Source organism: Cavia porcellus, unplaced genomic scaffold (genome assembly GCF_034190915.1).
Source record: "Cavia porcellus strain 051 isolate PalLab524CR breed Dunkin Hartley unplaced genomic scaffold, mCavPor4.1 scaffold_21, whole genome shotgun sequence".
Taxonomy (NCBI): domain Eukaryota; kingdom Metazoa; phylum Chordata; class Mammalia; order Rodentia; family Caviidae; genus Cavia; species Cavia porcellus.
In genome coordinates, this window is record NW_026947504.1 from 40,348,219 (window position 1) to 40,369,124 (window position 20,906).

At 36.9% G+C, this 20,906-nt stretch overlaps 1 long non-coding RNA gene across 1 annotated transcript in view; it reads left to right on the forward strand.

Annotated features, from left to right (window-relative positions):
- Positions 1-18,131, forward strand: part of LOC106025142 (uncharacterized) — a 53,098-nt gene extending 34,967 nt beyond the window's left edge. The window contains exon 2 of the long non-coding RNA XR_001198715.2: positions 17,906-18,131. This is a non-coding gene — a long non-coding RNA (uncharacterized LOC106025142). The remainder of the gene's footprint in view (positions 1-17,905) is intronic.
- Positions 18,132-20,906: the final 2,775 nt, after the last annotated feature.

Here is a 20,906-nt window from a genome sequence, read left to right on the forward strand (position 1 = left end):
GACATTGAGTCAACAAGGACCCAGGTGGCCCCAGCTGATGAGGCCTGGCAAAGAGACTGGGCCCAGGAACGAGATGATAGCCAAGGCCTCTAATCGTTCATAGCTCGAGTTATAACTGGAACCATTTCATTCTAGGAAATTTCACTTAACCTCTTACATTGTCTTTGGCATATCTTTTATTTTGTTCTATCTTAAGACAAAAATTAAACTGAATTTGGCTTTGTATTCTCGCCTGTCTACCTCCCTAAAGTATAAATCAATTGAGGTAGGAGATTCCCCTTCTCCCCACTTTTCCCACCTTTTTTTTTTTCTAGATCTCAACACAGTGTTGGCACATATGAGGAACCTAGTAAGTGTCAGGTGAACGAATTAGTAAATAGAAAACTAATAACAGGAAAAAGTTCCATGTGCCTTATATACAGAATAAAATCAATGTGATAATAAGGCAAGTCCTTAGAAAATACCAGGTTTAGACATATTGCTTTTTTTTTCCTATGAGGACTACATTTCCTCAAAGGTATAGTTAATATTTTTTCAATTTCATGCTACTGTGAAGTTTTAGTTGGTATATTATTTATTTTTTTAATTTTTTAAAAAACTTTTTGGTACCAGGGAACTCCTGACCTCGAGTTTGCCAAGCAGGAACTTACACTGCTGAGCTAACCCCCCAGCCCAGTGTATTATTTATTATAACATTCCTTATTGCAACACTTGCTGAATTTTACATACTCTGAGCTTAGTAAGCATTCTTATTTATGTTTCTGTATGATCATCTATTGGAATGCTTTGATCAACAATTAATATAACTAGCTGAGAGTTAACATACAATGACCACCTTCAAATTCATGTTGTTCTTGTAAATGCAACAGAAGAAGTGAAGATAATTCACTTAGCTTTGAATAATGACATGGTAACAGGGGCAGCAGCAACACACACTGCCAAGAAGACTTAGTGGGTAGAAATAATTCTTTACATGTAGCTTTGGAACTCTACAAAGAGAGCTGCAACCATAAATTTAAAAATAAATCAGATTTCAACTAAAATAAATTTATTTCTACCTCAAGATTCTATAGCTATTTGAAAATTTGACAAATACAGACACATGAGGGAAAAGTGATATAGGTGATTATTTCTGGTATCCATTGCTGAGTAGCAAACTGGCCCAAACATTTGGTGACTTACAGTACCTGTCTCATTGTCTAAGTGGTTAACAGGTTACTAGGTTCACAGGAATAATTCTCCTGCCTCATGAGATATCAGCTAAGGCTGTGGTCACTTGAGAGGTGATGGACTGGAATGTTCAAGGTTCAGTGACATAGGTATCTTGGGATGGTTGGCTAGAAACTAGACCCACCTGGGCTTAGCGGGACCCTGGGACACTGAACGTTTTCCTTGTCTTTGATTCATCTTAGAGCTCTTGCTACTCATGTGGTCTTTGTCATACTAGCTAGACTTCTTACCTGACAGCCCAGGATCCCCCTCCCCCGCCAAGGAACTGAACAAGTCGTCTAACCTCCCTGAGTGTTAAGTCTAGAGTCATGAGAGTATCATTTCTGCCTTATTATTTTGGTAAAGTGAGTCCTAAGTCTAGCCCAGATGCAACAAAGAAGGGGATCACTCAGTGGGAGTGAGGTGAACCCTTGGGACCATCCTGAAGGGTAAGCTACCACAATGATGTTCTCACCATTACCTTTGCTCACAAACAATAAAAATCACTGTTAGTGTTTTTTTAAAACCCTCCTGGTCATGTATTTGATTCTATTTTCTATTGTTAGTTCATTTTGATTTATAGATGAGAATAAAAAAACATTGCCTGGGCTTTCCTTACAGTAGAAAGTCCAAAGAAAGGTTTTGTAAAAAGGATCAATGGGAAATTCCTTACAAAACTAAACGTAGTCTTATCACATGATCTAGCAATGACAACGCTTAGTATTTTCTCAAACAAATTGAGAATTTAGAAACATGCAAAGGTTTATGGCTGCTTTATTGATTATTGTAAAATTTGGAAGCAACCAAGATGTCCTTTGATAACTAAAGAGATAAACAGACTGGCATATCCGCACAGTAGAACAGTATTCAGCTATAAAAAGAAATGAACTAGCTATAAGTTGTAAGATACGTAGGGTCCTAAAGTGCTTTTTACGGAAAGAATCCAATCTGAAAAGGCTATAAACTATATGATTACATTTGTATAATATTCTGGAAAAGGAAAAACTAAAGACAGTATAGATAAATAAATAAATAAATAAATAAATAAATAAATAAATAAAGTGGCTACCAGAAGTTAGGTCTTGGGAAAGAGGTGAATAGAGGCAGCGATAAGGATTTTAAGGGGAATGAAATGACTCTGTGTGACACTGTTCCATATCCATATACATTAGTTCAGACCTGTAGAATGTACAACTAAAAGATTGGACCTGCATGTAAACTGTGAACTTTAGTTAAAAATAATGTTTCTTTACTGGTTCATCAGTTGTAACAAAGGCTACCAATACAAGATGTTAACGGGAAACTAGGACAGATTAAGAAGAAGAAATGAAGTCCAGAAAGCTAATTTTTTTTATAAACATAAACAGCCTTTTAAAAATATTTACTATTTTTAAAATTGATTTCAAAAGTGAATGTTAGAATACCTTTCTTTGTGAGATCAAACTCGCGGTCTTGTGCTTGCCAGGCAGGTGCTGTGCTGCTGAGCTATATCCCCAGCCCAGCAGTGACTTTTTTTCTGTTGGTGATTTTTGTGAATTGGCAGTAAGACTTAACAGTGCAATATGACCAGTCAGACAAGTGTATTTTTTCAAGGCTGCTTCACTCTTTTATTCCTTCTAGATCCTTCCTCTATTCTCCTTAAACCTCTCTCTCTTAGTGCCTCTGCCCCAAATTATTGACTGACCACTCATCACCTCCAGTGAGTAATAATCCACCTGGGGCTTCCTTGGACTCAGCTCTGAACTTCCAAAACACGCTTACTGCACCTATCCCATTTAGTTCTGCTAAAGCTATGAAAGCTATTCTGTTTCAGAATTTTGCCATTCTTTTAAAATATTTTAGTCATTTGGAGCATGTGAATCTGATGCTGGCTGTATTTAGTTCTCCTAAATTTCAGGCTGTATGTTTTAAATTATCCAAGAGAATTTACATTTCTAGCATACAGTTAGAAATCGTGCTACTTAGTATTGGTATGAATTGTAATAAACAAACAAACAAACAAAATAAATCCCTACTATACTTGGTACTTTCTGACCCATATTTTAAAATGATGACTTTTGAGCCACACATGGTGGTACACGCCTGTAATCTCAGCACTTGAGATGCTGAGGCAGGAGGATCATTGCAAGTTTGAGGCCAGCCTGGGCTATAAAGTGAGTTCAAGGCCAACCTGAACTGCATAGAAAAACCCTGTCTCAAAAAGAGAAAAAGACATAGGAAAAAAGAAAAGAAAACACTGACTTTCTACCTTAGAATAATGAGAATACATTGGAGGACTAGAGAGTAGTAAGTGATGGAGGTGATAGGTAGATAATGGATCAATATTAACTAAGAAAGCCTGTCTCAGACAAGTATGTCTGCATTCCATCTTTAGATGGTTAAATCTATGAGAGAGAGGTAGGGGAGGACAGAGAGGCTTTTTCTGTTTTTTTAAGGTGCTAGGACTCATATACAGGAGCATGTTAGGCAAATACACCACCACTGAATTCAGCCCTAGTCCCCGAGAGTCATTTTGATGAGTTATCTAGCTGATATGATTCTGTTATGCTTCTTAGCTAATTTATAATCCTGAAAGAGGTAAAAAAACTAAATTCATTAGAGAAACATCTAAGAATTAAAAAATAAAAACAGTAGAACAGAAACATACACATATGTACAAGAAAACAGTAATTTGAAATTCTTGAAACAAACAAAAAAAGCCCTAATAAACTCTGACCTAGATCAAGTGAAAAAGGAATTCATTGAGTTCTTGAAAAGAGGAAAGGAAATTTTCAGATAAATAGTATTAAAGGGAAGCAGCCAAGAATTTTCTGGACTTGAGCAAAGACCTTGGTTCCCTATTGAAAGTCTGTAAAATTCCTCTTAGTTTAAATAAGAATGCATGATCTAGAATCTTGAGTTCAAATCTAGACTCTCCTGCTTCTTAAATGTGGCATCCTTCTGAAGTTACTTCATTTATCATTCCAACTTCTATTTCCTTTTTTACTTAAGTGTAATAGCCTTCTCTTATCCATGATTTCACTTTCCAAGGTTTCATTTACCCAGTTCTCAGTCCAAAATATTAAATAGAAATTCTAGAAATACACAACTTGTAAGTGTGGAACTGCATTTTGTGCTGAGTAGTGTGATGATGTTTTGTGCTGTCACAGCTCTCTCTTGCCTGGAATGTGAATTTATTCCTTGTCCATTATACCTACCTTGTACCTGTCACCTGTCCTGCTGTTGATCACTTAGCCATCTCTGAGGAGATAGCAGTCATAGTCTCACAATGTGTATGTTCAAATAACCCCTATTTTATTTATTATCATCCCTACAGTGCAAGACTACTGATGCTGACAACTCATATACATCAAAAAGAAGTTATTAAGTACCACCTTTGAATGCAAATGTAAAAGTTTTCAACTTAAGAGAGAAAGAAACCGTCTGCTGTGGTTGCTAAGACCTAATATAAAAATGAGTATTTTACCTGTGGAATTCTAAGAAAGAGAAATCTGGGCCCATTTTGCTGTTGCACTTCAAATTTCAAAAGTTAGACCCACAATATATAGTACGTGCTCAAGGAAGATGGAGATAGCATTGAATTTGTGCACATGTGTAGGAGAAAACAGTGTAGATAGGGATTATTACTGTCTGTGGTTTCAGGCATCCACTGAGGATCTTACACTGGGGCTCTGGATAAAAGGAACTACCTACCATAGGGGCTGGGGATTTAGCTCAGTGGCTAAAGTGCCTGCCTGTTAAGTGCAAGGTCACGAGTTCGATCCCCAGTACCAAAATAAGAGGAACTACTATACTGATGGCAATACATTTCCAGAGGAGTTTTTAAATAAGGCCACGCCTGCACTGACATTGTCCAACAAAATGTTAGGTTTATGTCTCCTCCCCTGGGTCGGGCAGGCCTTAGAACTGAGCCAACTGAGTGTGACAGAGGCAATGTTTTCAGTTCCTAAGGTTAGTTCATAAAAAGGTCTTTCAGCTTCTGTCTGATATTTTGAATACGTGCTTTCTAAGTGATCCTTGTCAGGACACCACCTCTTGGGACACAGCTGCCACATTCTGTGAAGCACAAGGCTCAGTGGGAAAGGCTGTGCATAGATGCTCAAGCTGACCACAGTGGTCATCATCCCAGTTTAGGTACCAGACATGTATATGAGCAGCTTTTGGTTGGTTTCAGCACTCAACTGCTTGTATCATCCCTAGTTGAAGTTCCAAACACCGTGACAAAATGACAAAACAGCTACCACCACTGTACTGTTTGTAATTCTTGACCTGCACAATTTATGTGCATAATAAAATCATGCTTATGTAATGGCACCAACTCTGAGAAATTGAATCTCATTAAAAAGTACTGATTCCTAGATTTGTGCAGAACATTCAGGTAGATGTTTCAATTAGTAGTATATAAGAATAACAATAATAAGTCAGGTGTGGTGGTGCACACATGTAATCTCAGCACTTGGGAGGCAGGATTGCCATGAGTTCAATTATAGCCTGGGATACATAGTGGGGTTAAGACCAGCCTGAATTACATAGTGAGACTTGTCTCAAAAAATGAAAGAAAAGAGAGAGAGAGAGAGGGAGAGAGAGAGAGAGAGAGAGAAAAAGAAAAAGAAAAAATAATAATTGTTAACATTTCTGAGCATACCCAATGTGTTCTGTACTGTTCAAAGTGTTTATATGCATCTAACTTACACATTCCTTATGATAATCCCAAGCACCATTCTTATCACCATTTCTCACACGAGGGCACTGAAACTTACAGAGAGGCAAAGGTGCAGAGCCAGCAAGTTGATGGATGAGGCTGTGAATCAAGACTGACTGCAGGTCCCTGATCTTAGCTAGGCTGTCCTGTTAGAAATATGAGAGGAGCTGGACTGGGGATGCAGGAGCTGCTGAATCCCAGATCCTTGAGGATACGTTTTTTTCAGGGAGTGGATATAAAAATAAGACAAGAGGACCAAGTGTGCCTTTGGGAACTCTGACTAAGATTGGGAGGGGTCAAAGAAGGAGACTTAGTGTGTGCCAATTAAAAAAGTGTGTGTGACGGGGTGCCCAGCAGGGAGCAGCCCTGGAAGGGAACTGCGGAGCACACATACCATTATCCTGTGGAGCCTGTCTTTGGAGACAGGGAGCGGGGAGGGTATATTCCCCTCTCAGGAGTTTAACTGTAGACACCAATTGCATAGAATTAAGGATAACTACAACTAATCCAAAGCTGAAACTCAAAAAGTCTGCTGACATATCCCATTAACGCCTCTTCTCATTAAAGACCAAGACTGTTTCTCTCAAGAGAGTGTTCAATGTATGTGCAGCTGGAGGAATATAATTGTTTCTAAAATGTTAAATCTTCCCTGTTAAAGCTTGAGACATCCAGACACAAAAGAGCCATTTTGCTCACCCCTTTGTTTCTCCAAAGTGACACTTTTGGAAAACTCCCTCAGAGGACGCTAGGAGCTTTCCTGGCACCCTGAGGAGCCTCCTGCATCCTCACACAGACTCCTCCAGCACTGGCGGGTGCAAACTGGGTCCCTGGGTTGGAAATAAAACAGTGGTTATAGAACGTATGCAGTCAGCCCTTAGTATCCACAGCTTGTCTGGCCACTGATTCAACCAACCACGAATTGAACATATTCAGAAAAAAATTGTATCTGTACTGAATGCATACAGACATTGTATTCTTGTCCCTATTTCTCAAACGTTGCAAAATAGCAACTATTTCCATAGCATTTACTTGTATTTGGTGTTATAAATAATCTAGACATAAAGTATTCAGGAAAATGTGTGTTGGTTCTCTGCAAATACTCCACCATGGTCTAGGAAAGACTTTAACTTCTATAAATAGACTTTAACTTTCTATAGATTTAGAATCTGTGACCATACCTCTTGGGTGATAAGTGATAACTGTATTATTAAGGATTATGTCTGTGATATGACTCCATATGTAGATGAAAGAGAATTGAAACACTGACAATCAACTATAAATTGATATGACATTCTGAAGGCCATAGTGGCTGCTGACAAGAAGAATAGAGCTGGCAGCTTGATATATATAGCTTTTAAGAGTTCAGGTAAAGACTTGGGTTGAGATTTCTCGGCTTAGAAGTATGTACCACATGTTAGATGTGGGTGGGGCAAGACTTTGAAACAGAAAACTTATTTTAAAATTGAAACAAGTCAGGCTTACCCGTTGCTTTTATTCTTTCTTTTCAGATTCTACCAAGCCATTCCTAGCCACTCAATTCAAGCATGTCTTAACAGTGACCACGAGGTAGTGGTCTCAGACCTTTCCACTAGAAATTTCCTTGCACTCTGAGCCTTTCTTGTCTCCTCGGGTGGCTTGTTAGCCATCACAAGAAGATTGACTTTTGTCTATAAATTTCCAGGACAAAGAAAGTGTTTAGTTCTCTTCCCAGGAAACAAACTAAGATTAGTTCTGATGGTTGTTGCTGTAATTCTCTGCATTTAGTGACCTATTGGAGGTTTCTCTGAAATATTTTGAGAAACTTGTGTCAGAGGTAAGGTTCAAGGTTATTGTGGAGTTAGGCAGAGTGGAGTTTTATGTGGTGTGGGAAAGCTACCTGTGTGGATTGGATGCCTTCATCAGCCAAACAAGATAATAACATCTAAGACATAGGGATTTTGTGATGACTTAATCTAACAATGCAAATCAAGAATCTAGCAATGTTTTTCAAAGAGAGATCATAAAATAAATTATACCATCTTTTAAATTACTATTCTCTGCTTTAATCCATTTTCCTTGTCTTTCTTTCTTTTCTTTTCCTTCCTGATATCAAAGGACATATTTATCATTATTCCTTCCTGAAACAAATAAGCTCTGCCTTATACTGGGAAGTAGAGAGTCCCACTAGTGAGCTCCATAAAGGAGCTTCAGTCTGCCCTTTGCATGACCTCCCTGCAGCAGTCCCCTTCCAACCCGAGTCCCCAAAGAGTTAGGTGGAGAAGTTTCAGATGTTAGTGTGTTCCCTGACTGTAGGTCTGAAGGGGGCACTTTATTGGTGTTCCACTTCTGTGATTACCACTCGTGTGCTGTTGAGGCAGTTCTCAACCCTTTCTTGACTGCTGAATTAGAGCAGCTAAATGAGTTTGGCAGCCTTCCTTCCTGGGTTCATCTTCTGGGACTTGAGTTCACATGGAGTAGATGGCAGTAGGTTCCCATGTAGCTCTGCATTACTCTTCCTTCCTGTGGCCCGCTCCTAAAACAAAGAAGCAAGAAGCAAGTTGTTAGTACCGCCCTCCCCTTGTTTAATGCTGGCCCAGACCCAGTGGGCTCCCACATCAGGAAGTATCTGCTCCCAGAGGTTTAACAGCGGAAACTCACTGTCTCTAACTATGAGATCTGTCCTGCAGTAACTTTAAAGCACACAGGGAGTGGTGATTAGGAACATGTGTTTGGAAATTCAAAGACTATTTCCATAGTTTTGAACTGACAAAATTAGAAAACCAAGGATAAATTGGATTCCTCTGTTGGGATAGTCACTTCCCCACCTAACAATTTCTACAATCCTATGTCATGAGCCTTGATTCTAGTTCTCACATTTACCATTGCAGATTAGTCAGTTAGCGGTGTTTATTTTTATACCAACCATTGTTTGTCCCATATATTCTCTCTCTAGGTAAATTCTATTTTATCTAAGTTTATCAGTCACTATAATCAGCCTCGCAAATATTAATATACTGATTTTTTGTTAGAGGCTTCATTTATTTTTAATTTTCATCTAGGACTAAGTTTTTCAAAGTCCTTTTTTCCTCTTACTCAGTTCTGGAGCCTTAAGATTTAACATACTCAAAATTATGATATTTGAAATCTTGTTTTGATGTGTTACTATAGCAGGAAATCAACTTAGCTGCACTTCAGAATTATATTTACTTATTTAAAAAGTAAATATTTCCTTCACTGTGTGCCAGGCACTGTTCTACGTGCTTTATGAGTGTTAAGTTAATTGATCCTAATAACTCTAGGAAGAACTATTATTATTGCTCTCATTTTACAGATGGAAAGCCAAGGCACATTTGATTACATAGTTTATCACATAGCTAATACATAAATGCAGAAACTGGACATTTATTTACTTTAAGTCTGTTTCTATTAATTTTCATTATTCAGACTGAACCTTCAGTAGAGTCGATTCATTGCCATAAAAAGTCTTCCTCATACATCTATGACCAGGGAAAGCATAAATTTGGAACTAAATTGATCCATTTTGCAAGATCATCTGATGGCCAAAAGGGTGCAATTGCAAGACATTCAGCTGGATCAAGAATGCAAAAAGAGAACCAGCCAACTGCCAGCAAGCACCCAGTTCAGGCTGCCCAACCACTGGGGTCTCACTGAGAGGCCAGTGCAGGCAGTGTTCATGCCTAGTTCTTTTAGATAGTTTTTATCCATACATGTTTCAACCTCTAATCTCAAGTCACCTGTCTTGTAAAGCTTTATTTCCTCTCCTATGCTTTGAAGCTTAGTTGAATTAGAGGGCTCCTTGTTCTGTCTTCCCCTTGCTCAGGATATAAGAACAATTTCCCTTGGCTCCCATTTATCAGGCAACTGTGCCAGTGGAAGTGGTGCTTTCAGGCCATCCACCTAGGAAAGACTCCATGTGGTATCCGAAGAAGAGCTGCCTCTACTATTCAGGATACCAGCCCTTCTATCCCATTTATATTAACTCCTACCTATTTCCAGTAGATGTGGAAAGGAATAAAAACCTTATAATGATGGAAGTAAAGTTCCAGAATCACTGGAATGTTGAAATCCCTTGTGATCCTGATTACTTAATTTAGCTTGTGTTTCTGGATGATGGAAAATTTAAGCACACTAGCCTTTAAACGAGTTTCCTAGAGTGGGGAACTGCTCAGGCTGAGTCAAAGCTTGGGCATAGAAGGACACTTCCTAGCCTTGAGGATGTGAACCTGTTGTCAGCACAGGTGCAAATCGGAGCATAATTGGATAACCATGACTTAGCGGTGGACAACTATGCGTGCACCAATGAGGCCAGCGTGTAAGAATGTATATAGGTGATAACAACCTGTATAAAAAGTACACAATAAAGATGTAGGTGGCTCTTGTCCTTTGTTCTGCTCCATGCTGCCTGCTGTTGTTGATATCTTCCTCATATGCATTCTTTAACCTGCGCATCTCACCTGTAAAAATTTCCCTTGTGTCCCTGAATAGGCCTACACCTAACCTTATTTTTTAAAAATTTTATTTAAAAAGAAAAAAACCAGAAAAACAGTAGAAATACTACATAATTTCAAAAAAATGAACAGTAAGAAATCACTAGTTGATAAATTACATACTGTCATCTAGAAATAGTTGTACAAGTTACAAAATTAAAGCTGAAAATTCAGTGAGACTGCAGACAGTTCTGTTAAATGATCCAACAAAAACTTAGTAATATGGTTATTAATCCTACACACTTAAATATACTTGCAGTTATATCCTTTAGAGCACTTTCTTTTCCTCTCTTTTTTACAATAACCATTACATTGGGTTTTATTACTCTTACAATTCTTATTTCTTTTTATACTAGAGACACAATGTGATATTTATAAATACAATTCTTATTTATTTCACTTAGGTTAGTTTCAAGTTGTCTCCATTTACCTATGAAGGCCTCAAGATCATCCTTTTTATAGCGGAGTAATATTCCATTGTATAAAAATACCACATCTTTTTCACCCACTCTGCAGTTGATGGGCATCTTGGTTGTTTGCAAGATTTAGCTATTACAAATTGTGCTGCTATGAACATGGGTGCACATACATCACTGTGATATGACCTTTTCAGTTTTACTGGGAAAATACCCAGGAGGGAAATAGCTGGATTTAATGGAACTTCCAATCTAGTCTTCTGAGAAATCTCCATAGTGATTTCCTTAGTGGTTGCACCAGTCTACACTCCCACCAACAGTGAAGCAGTGTTCCTTTTCCCTCACAGCCTTGCCAATATTTGTTATGAGTTAATTTCTTGATGGCAGCTATTCTTTCCAGAGTGAGATGAAATCTTAATGCTGTTTTAATTTGCATTTCCCAAATGACTATTGATGATGAACATTTCTTCATATATTTATTGCCATTTGTATATCTACATCTGAGAACTGTGTGTTCATCTCAGATGCCCATTTTTGAAGAGGGTCTTTGAATTTGGGGGTCTTGATGTTTTTCAATTCTTCATATGTTCTGGATATAAATCCTTTGTCTGAAGGATTGCTGGATAAAATTCTTTCCTATGCTGTGAGTTTTATTTTCACTCTGTTGGTAATTTCTTTTGAAGTGCAGAAAGTTTTCAATAATATGAAATCCCAGTTGTTGATTCTTCAAAGTGTTTCCTGTGCAGTTCGCATTTTGTTCATGAATTCTCTGCCTACCTCTATGTCTCCAAGACTTCTACCTACCTTTTCTTCCAGTAGATTGAGTTTTTTTGTTTTAATATTTAGGTCTTTGATCCATTTAGACTTTAGTTTTGTGCATGATGATAGGCATGGGTCTAGTTTCAGCATGGGGGCAGCCAATTTTTCCAACACTATTTATTAAAGAGGCTATCCTTCTTCCAGTGAACATGGTTAATTCCTTTGTCAAATTTCAGGTGGCTGAGTGTCTTTGTAATTGTGCTTGCATTTTCTAATCTGTTTTGTTGATCCTCAGGTCTATTTCTTTGCCAGTACCATTCTGATTTTATCACTGTGGCTTTATAGTATAGTTTCAAGCCAGGAATTGAGGTGCCTCCTGCCTTGTCTTTGTTGCCCAGAAATGTCTTTGCTATTCTAGGTTTCTTCTGTTTCCAAATAAATTTTAGGAGTGTTTTCTCTAGATCTCTAAGGTATGTTAATGGTATTTTATTAGGATTGTGTTAAATCTGTATAACAGTTTTGGGAATATGGCCATTTTCACAATGTTGGTTCTTCCTAGCCAAGAGTAAGGAATGTCCTTCCATTTTCTAATATCCTCTTCAATCTCCTTTTATTTTAGTGTAGCATAATTTTCAGCATATAGGTCTTTTACATTCCTAGGTTGATTCCTAAGTATTTCATTTTTTTAGGTACTATTGTGAAGGGCAATATTTCCATAATTTTTCTTGGGTCAGTTTTTTTGTTTGTGTACAGGAATGCTATTGATTTTAGAGTGTTGACTTTGTATCCAGCTACACTGCTGAATTTATTATCTCTAGGTGTCTTTTAATGGGGTTTTTTGGGTCTTCTAAATATAGAGTATCATGTTATCTGCAATAGTAATAATTTAACTTCTTCCTTTCCTATCATTATTTGTTTTATTTCTCTCTCTTGTCAGATTGCCCTGGCGAGTGTTTTCAGAACTATATTGAATAGGAGTGGTGATAGTGGACATCCTTGTCTTGTCCTGATTTTAAAGTGATAGCTTTCAGTTTTTGTCCATTTAGTATGTTAGCTGTTGGTTTGTCATAGATGGGCTTTATAAGATTGAGGTAGACACTGTGTATTCCAAGTTTCTGAAGGGTTTTTATTATGAACATGTGTTGGACTTTATCGAAAGCTTTTTTTGCATCTATTGAGATGATCATGTGGTTTTTGTTTTTGGCTCTGTTGATGTGGTGTATTACATTTATTGATATGCATATGTTAAACCATCCCTGCATTTCTGGAATGAATCCCATTTGGTCGTGATGTATAATTTTCTTGATGATTTGCTGCATTCTGTTTGCCAGTATTTTATTGAGAATCTTTGCATCAATGTTTATTAGTGAGACTGGCGTATAGTTCACTCTTTTTTGGTTGGGTCTTCTCTGGTTTTGGTATCAAAGTAATACTTGCCTCAAGGAATGATTTAGGGAGGATTGCTTCCTTTTCAATTTCATTGAAGAGTTTAAGAATATTGGCATCAAATCTTCTCTAAATTTCTTATAGAATTCAGCTGTGAATCCATCAGGACTTAGGCTTTTCTTTGTCGGTAAGTTTTTAATTATGTTTTCAATTTCAATAGCTGATATTAGGTTATTCAAAATTGTATAGATTCTTGGTTGAGCTTTGGTAGTTCATATGTTTTTAGAAATCTGACAATTTCCTCTTTGATTTCACCCTATGTGAGTAGAGATTTTCAAATTAGATATTCATGATCTTTTGAATTTCCATGGGATCTGTAGTGACTTCCCTCTTTTTAGTCCTTATTGCATAGATTTGGGTTTTTTCTTTGTTTTTCTTTGATAAAGTTAGCTAGAGGTTTGTCAGTTTTGTTTATTCTCTCAAAAAACAGCTTTTTGATTAATTCTTCATATTGTTCTTTTAGTTTCAATTGCATTGATTTCTGCTCTAATCTGTACAATTTTCTATCTTCTATGAGCTTTGGGTTTAACTTACTCTTCTTTTTCTAGAAGCTTGAGATGAAGAATTAGGTTGTTTATTTGTGCTTGTTCTGTTTTCTTGAAATGACAGTTTATTGGTATATATTTCCCTCTTAAGACCGCTTTTATTTCATCCCACAGATTATAGTGTTGTTTCCACATTTTCATTGAATTGTTGGTATTGATTTATTTCATCTTTAATTTCATCTATATTCCACTAGTTGAAGGTTATTATTTAATTTCCGTTTATTTATGCAGGTTTTACAATTTATTTTGCCATTAATTTCCAATTTCAGTGTGCTATGGTCAGATATAGGATAATTTCAATACCTTTGCAGTTACTTAAGAATGTTGTATGGGATAATATATGGTCTATTTTGGAGAATGTCCCATGCGCAACTGAGAAGAATGTGTATTCTTATGTGGTTGGGTGGAACACTTTGTAAACATCTGCAAAGTCCAATTGCTTGCAGGTATGATTCAGTTATTATTTCTTTTCTGAATTTTTGTCTGGTTGATCTATCTCTTTGTGACAATGGGATGTTAAGGTCCCCTGTTATAATTGTGTTGTTATGTATTTGGTTTTTCATGTCAATTAGTATTTGTCTTATATATTTGGATGCTCCTGTATTTGGTGCATATATATTTATAATTGTTAGTTCTTCCTCTTGAATTTTTCCACTAATGAGTATATAGTGACCTTCTTTATCTCTTTTAATCATTTGAGGTTTGAAGTTCACATTTTCTGCAAATAGAATAATTACCCCTGTCTTTTTTATTTTTTATTTTTATGTGATAGCAACTTTTATGTTTGGTGGGTTAACCAAAGATAAACCAACCTTGGCTCATTAACCATCGTTGGGTCATTTATCAGATCATAGCATAAATATAAATCCTAACAAAAGCTTTCTGAGTCACATCTAGATTAAGATCCTTTGTATATGGACCATATTCTGTAGTCCTTAATAATACTTAATCAAAACAAAATAATTATTTGGGAATTGTTTACTTGGTGTGCATCTTTCTTCAATAAATATGAGGTCAAGGATGTATCTCTCTTTTGCTAAAGGGATGTATCTCTTTTGTGTATCAGTGCATCCTGGTGCCTAACACAGTGCCTGACATTTATTGGGTGCTGCAAAAGTTCTTTTCAAAAGAGCACTAAGGTCAATACATGAAACTTGCTACTATCCGTGTCTTCAGCTGGGCCTGACGTTAGGATATTTGAATTCCACTCTTTTCTCCACCACCTGAGAAAGATAACTGACCCCAATTAAGTACATAATTGAATTTACTACTTAATTCTTCTCAGAAAGTGCCCTCTCCTATGTGAGTGGCTCTTTCTAAGGATAAAGAGCTAAGTAGCAAGGATGCTTCTGCAGTAGTCCACAGCCCACCATGTAGAGTAGTTCACTGTGACATTACTACCTTCATGATGAAGAGATTTTGACATTAAAAGAATTTGCCATCTCAGATCATTTTATTGGCTGAATTTCAGGTTTTACAAATCTACACAGGTCTCAGAACCTTCTCTGATCAAGTGCTATCTGTTGGCATGTTTGATAATGGTGACCAAAAAAAATTTGTTTAAAGGCTCTAAACATTGAATCCCTAGGTAAAGAGGCTCATTGTTAGATTTTTTTACAGCATTTCTGGAACCATGTGAGAAGTTTCTTTTGTTATACTGCATGTCTATTTAAGGAAAGTCTTGTTAAATTCTGAAAGAGATATATTTGTAAAATACATACCCGTATCACTTTTTTTACACTGGTCATTTCTAAAACCTTAATGAGAAATGTTTAAACTCAAACAGTTGATTGTCAAAATAATCATCTGATAATTCTATAATGTCAGCCATAGAACAATATTTGGTCTACAGCTAGAAATTCAGTCTGTATCCTGATGTTTCTTATAACTTATCTTGAAGAGAGCAATTTAATGTTATTGTTCTATTTGATTTTTGTTTTGAAATGTTTGCAAAATTCTCCTGGCTAAGAGTGAAATTTCTGACCATGACATTTTGAGACCTGAAAGAATGGTGATTTCTTTTTTTGAGGCCTCCTATTAAGGGGAATTTGAGAGATTATAAAAAATCCATAAGACTTTCTGAAATCCATTCTCTTTCCCTCCACATTTTTAAGGTCATGGTTTCAGAGAAACCAAATTCACATCACTTCATAAGAAAGACAAACAGATCTCTTATGTGATACCTGATTAACATCTTGGTGGGTTTTGCGTGAGTGTGTGTGTGTGTGTGTGTGTGTGTGTGTGTGTGTGTGTGTGTGATGTTAGTTTTTCCTTGGATGCCTCAAGGGAAAGACATTAAATGTACAAATTTGGATATAGAAAAAGTTTAAAGCAATCCATTAAATATGACTTCTCTCAGGTACAAGGAGAAAAAACAAAAATTTAGTCTCTCACACATTCACATAATTTCTTCTCCTGATATATGGATTATGTTATTATAGATGTAATCTGTCTCCTCAAACAAGCTAAAAAACAAGTCTGTTTTTAACAGGACAAACGTAAAAGAGGAAGACGTAGAATAACAGAAAGAATGTGAAAGCCAATCTAATCAGTCCCATTATATATCCTGTATATACTTATTAGAGTGCATATTTTTTGTCTGTTCCACATACATGTGCTTTGGTTTGGATGTGGTGTCCCAATTGTGTGCTGAAAAGCCAGTGCTCAGTATGATGCTGGGAAGCTCAGGAGGCAGAGTCAGTGGGAGATCATTGGAGGCACTGTCCTCAGAAGAGACAAAGGTAGTTCTTGCAGGACCCTGGTTGCTTGTCTTCAGAGTTAGATGTTACAAAAGTGCGAGTCTGGTCCCTCTCTCTTCTTGCTTCCTGTCTCAACCTGTGATCTCCTCTTCATGTGCGGTAACCATCATTATGCCTTCTGTTGTGTTGTCCATAGCAGAGACCAAACAGATGAGACTGCTCCGTCTTGGGCTGTCAGCTTCCAAACTTGTGAAGATAAATAAAGCTCTTTTCTTTTTGTATTACCGAATCTCAAGTATATTGTTTCCACAAGAGAAAACAGACTGATGCAATATGTATTTTATATATGTGAGATTAAGAAGGATTGGAGAAAGTGGGTAGGAGAGGGATCCCATTCAGGAAACGAACTTTCTTTCTTTCTTTCTTTTTTTTTTTTTGTCTTTTTTCTTTTTATCGGTACCAGGGATCGAACTCATGACTGCCTGCTTGCAAGGCAGGCGCTTATGCCGCTGAGCTAAATCCCCAGCCCCAAACTTTCTTTCTTTACTAGGAAACATCCACCTGTGTATTTTCCTGGAGTTTTCAATTTCTTTGTCTTATACACTGAAATATACATGTCAAAAAAAGCACCATGAATTCCATGTAGCAAACCATATAACAAAAATCTCCCTTAAATTGAAGCTCTGCACCTCTGATAACATAGCTGTTAAATCTTCCATAACTGCCTGTGTGTGATGGAACGTTCTGCTCTGCCTTGGCTCCATGAATGGTAATAGGTATTATTCACCGTCAGCTCTAGCTTTTTCCAATGAAACAATAATTTATATTTTCTCTTACTTCTCATAAAAAAACCTCATAAAATTACCTTGACCACACAATGATTTTGAAAGCCTCCAAATAATACATTTGAATTTCTGTGGGTTTCTTTTCTTTTTCAAGCATCTTTCTGATACCCAGAACCCTGAGTGCTTTTCCTGAATTATCTCAGTTAGAAATGTTTTTTCCTAACTTTGAACATTCTTATCAACAGGAGAACATTCCCATACCCACCAAAAAAAAAAAAAAGGTAATATTCTCATTAGTATTAGATTGACACTGTTACAAAGAAAAAGACACACTGGCTGAGTTTTTATATATGAGTTTATTCCATGTTTTAGAACCCTTTTCAAGTAAGTTGTTCAAGGGACTGTGACTGCATTTCCACGCCAGCAGCTCAGCAGTCTGTCTGCCCACCAGCCCTGAAGGAATAAAGTGGGGAAAGATTATTGGCCAGGAAATTCTTCTGGGACTAGTCTTAAGAAAAACCGCCTTTGTGTTACTTTCAGAGAGCCTAAGAATTTGCTGAGGATTTCAACATTTTTTTCTCCAGCGCTTATGAAGTTTTATAATTTTGGCAGCATTCATGCATGTGTGTATAAGTATATATTATTAATGCACATACAACTATATAATGCACAGTGTGTATGTATTTATGTATATAATTATATGTAGTATAGATAATATAATTAGTAAATAACATGCATGTAATTTATATAATATTTAATACATACATACATAAGTATTACATGGAATTTTATATGCTATCTCCACTAGGACTTTTTCTGTTTAATTTGTTGTCTTTTTTCTTTCCTTCTTTTGCCAGATATCCCAGAAAATGAAGAACGTCCATAAACTCATTTGTGGATAACTTGGTTCACCATAAGAATTTCCGAAACAATGTTAAGCCCTGAGATAAAAGTTTGCAGACACTGGAGAGTGGTGGAAAAGGATTGGGCTTGTGAACAAATTGAAGCATATTTGATCAAAACCTGAGCCCCTTTCTCATTCTGTGTTCTAGATACAGTTCATTAAACTTCTATGAGCCTTGAGTTTATTTATTTGCAAAATTCAGCTAGTAATTTTATCTGTTATAAAGTTATTATGAAGACTGAAAATAATATTGATAAAATACCAAGCATTGTGCCTGCCAGGTGCACCCAGTAAAATAGCACTTTGTGTTAATAATGACAATCACGAGCACTCCAGTATGCTGCTTTGGCACATAAAAATATACCTGTATAGGAAATGAAAGCCACATCTTATGCATGCTTCTACCAAATTTCCTGGCTTACATGTCCTCAAGATATGGCAGAACGCCTGTCTTCTCTGAAAAAGCCGATTGATCCTGAAGCAGCTATGACACATTCTGCAGTTGGTACATGGTAGAAGGCTCCTGAATTGGAAGCCAGTCATTGTACCAGTGTGGAGTAACTTGAATGGAGGCTGACTGATCTCTCAAAAGCCTTAAAGTAAGCTTCCAAGAACTCAGCCCTGTGCATAGTCATAAATCATTATGACAACTTTATTACCCCCTGAAGGATCAAATATCCTAATTTCTTATCACATATTCCCCCAGCATACATAAGGCACCTACACAAATTGAGGTGGGTATCCAACAAGCTGTAAATATGATAATATGATATAAACTTAAATAGAAAGCCTGTATTTGAGTAATCTGTAATCACCTTAAGTCATGCTGGTCATCATTATGGTTGTCAGTCTGAGTTATTTTTTGAAAAATATAAATTAACTAACCAGCCAATTAATCAAGCCATGCCACCATCCATAGTTGGGATTCAATGCAGCCCAAGCAACAGTTTACACAAAGACATACAGGGCATGAATTATCCTCAGTTGCTCCACCTTCTCAAACTACTGACCCAATACTTAGCAGTGGTCTACAAGCCGGTCCCTGTTACACAACCTTTGGTTCCTGTGCCATCAACCCTGGTGGTCCTCTAGAGACTAAATTAAACCACAGCTCGCTTTTTGAGACTCTGACATCCTTTCAGAATTTTTTCAGAATTTTTTCAGAATTTTCCAGTGAGTGGATTACATTTTGTTTTCCTTACCACTAGCTAGAATCCATCTGTGAATTCATTGATATCCTACAGCCTATTATTTATTTTATTGTTCATAGCGTCTGTACCTGATATACTTGCTTGGTATTCCTAGTATTGACAGTTTCTGAACTGTTAGCTGCTATTCAGATTTAATTTTGTCTTAAGCTTCACCTCTGCCTCACAGGAGCCAACGGTGCTCATGGGTTTACTTCCCAATGCACCCATCTTGTTTTCATGCATAGGATTTCCTGACTGGAACTCCCTAGGCCTTCTCTTTGGACTAGGGTTCTTGCCTATCCACTGTGCCTCTACCCATCTTACTATGATACGGGCAAATTACATATGACCTCTCTAACCAGCAGTAGATAACCGTTCTAATCACGCCATCATCACATGTGTGATTCTTGGTTTATAAATGTCAGTAGCTTCCCTAACCACCAGAACTTCACATCTTAACTATCACTAGCACTTCTGAAGCACATTTTGTGTCTCTCTCTCTCTCTCTCGTTACATTTCTTCTTTGTTTTGTCAGTGCTGATAAATCATTCCCCTGCAAGTGCAAGTTGTTGAACGCAGGACAATGTCTGAGTCATCTTTTCATCTTCATTCTAATACATAGTAAATTAATGAATGAAATAGGTGCCTTTCAACTCTCAGATTCTATAATTCAGAACTCTATTAATATTGAGTCATCTAATTTTGAAGTCAACAAAAAGCCAAAAGGTACAATGAGGTATTACATACACTTTGCCTTTTTATTTCTAATGCTTTTTCCATAATAATAAATTGCAGCTCTGTTCTGTTTTATTAACAACAAAACAAAATAGGAGCTGCCATTAGTAAAGTGCTTGCTATTAGCCAGATACCATGGTAAAGGTACATATAGATCTTCCCAATTTTCCTCCACCTCCTACATTATCTTCCCATTATGGAACAGAAAAAAATAAGAACCAGAGTTATTGGATGAAAGAGAGACATTCTCTTTCTTGTAGGAATCTTTGTGTAAAACTTTTTTGTTGGTTGATAATTTAGCAAAGCTCAATCTCTGAGCACAGTAGACTTTTACTGTTTTTTCTTCATATATTGAAACAAATCAGAGTTGAGCGATGCAATTGATAGTTTTCTTACATCATGAAACAAGAATTCCAGTTTCTCTAGTATGTCATAGTTAATGCTGTTACATTTTGACTTTGGGTTATTCAGGCATGAAATGGATTTTTAATCCCTTTCTTTGGGATGGTAGTTTTGAGCAGTGCTTGTGAAAAAAGGGACCTGTCCATTTAGTGAGATCATTGGGACGCCCAGGGCAATCAGTAGGATGGCAAATATTGCAGACAGATCCATCTACAAATCAGTCTGCTGCCTGTGAAATGGCTCGATTTCCTTTGTCTTACCTTTGTCTGAATATGGTTTACAAAGTAGAGTTGAAAATATTTAGTCCAAAAGTATGTACTAACTCTTAGATCTCAGGCCTAGAGCCTTTATGCCATTTTGTGTCATGGAAAAGTGACATCTTAGAAAATAAAACATAATTTACTAGGAATAACTCAAATAATATTTGTTTTCCTACTAGTGTTAAGGTAGTACATTGGCTCATTATTATTAATTTTAAATTTGACTTTGGAATCTTACATACTTTTAAATACAAAGTCCCAAAAGAATGTAAATCAAGCCATGTCTGAGCCAGGGAACACAATGTGCTTTTCCTGGCTCCAGGCCAAGGCACGGTTGTTCCCGTGAGGACCCTGGAGTGGCAAATAA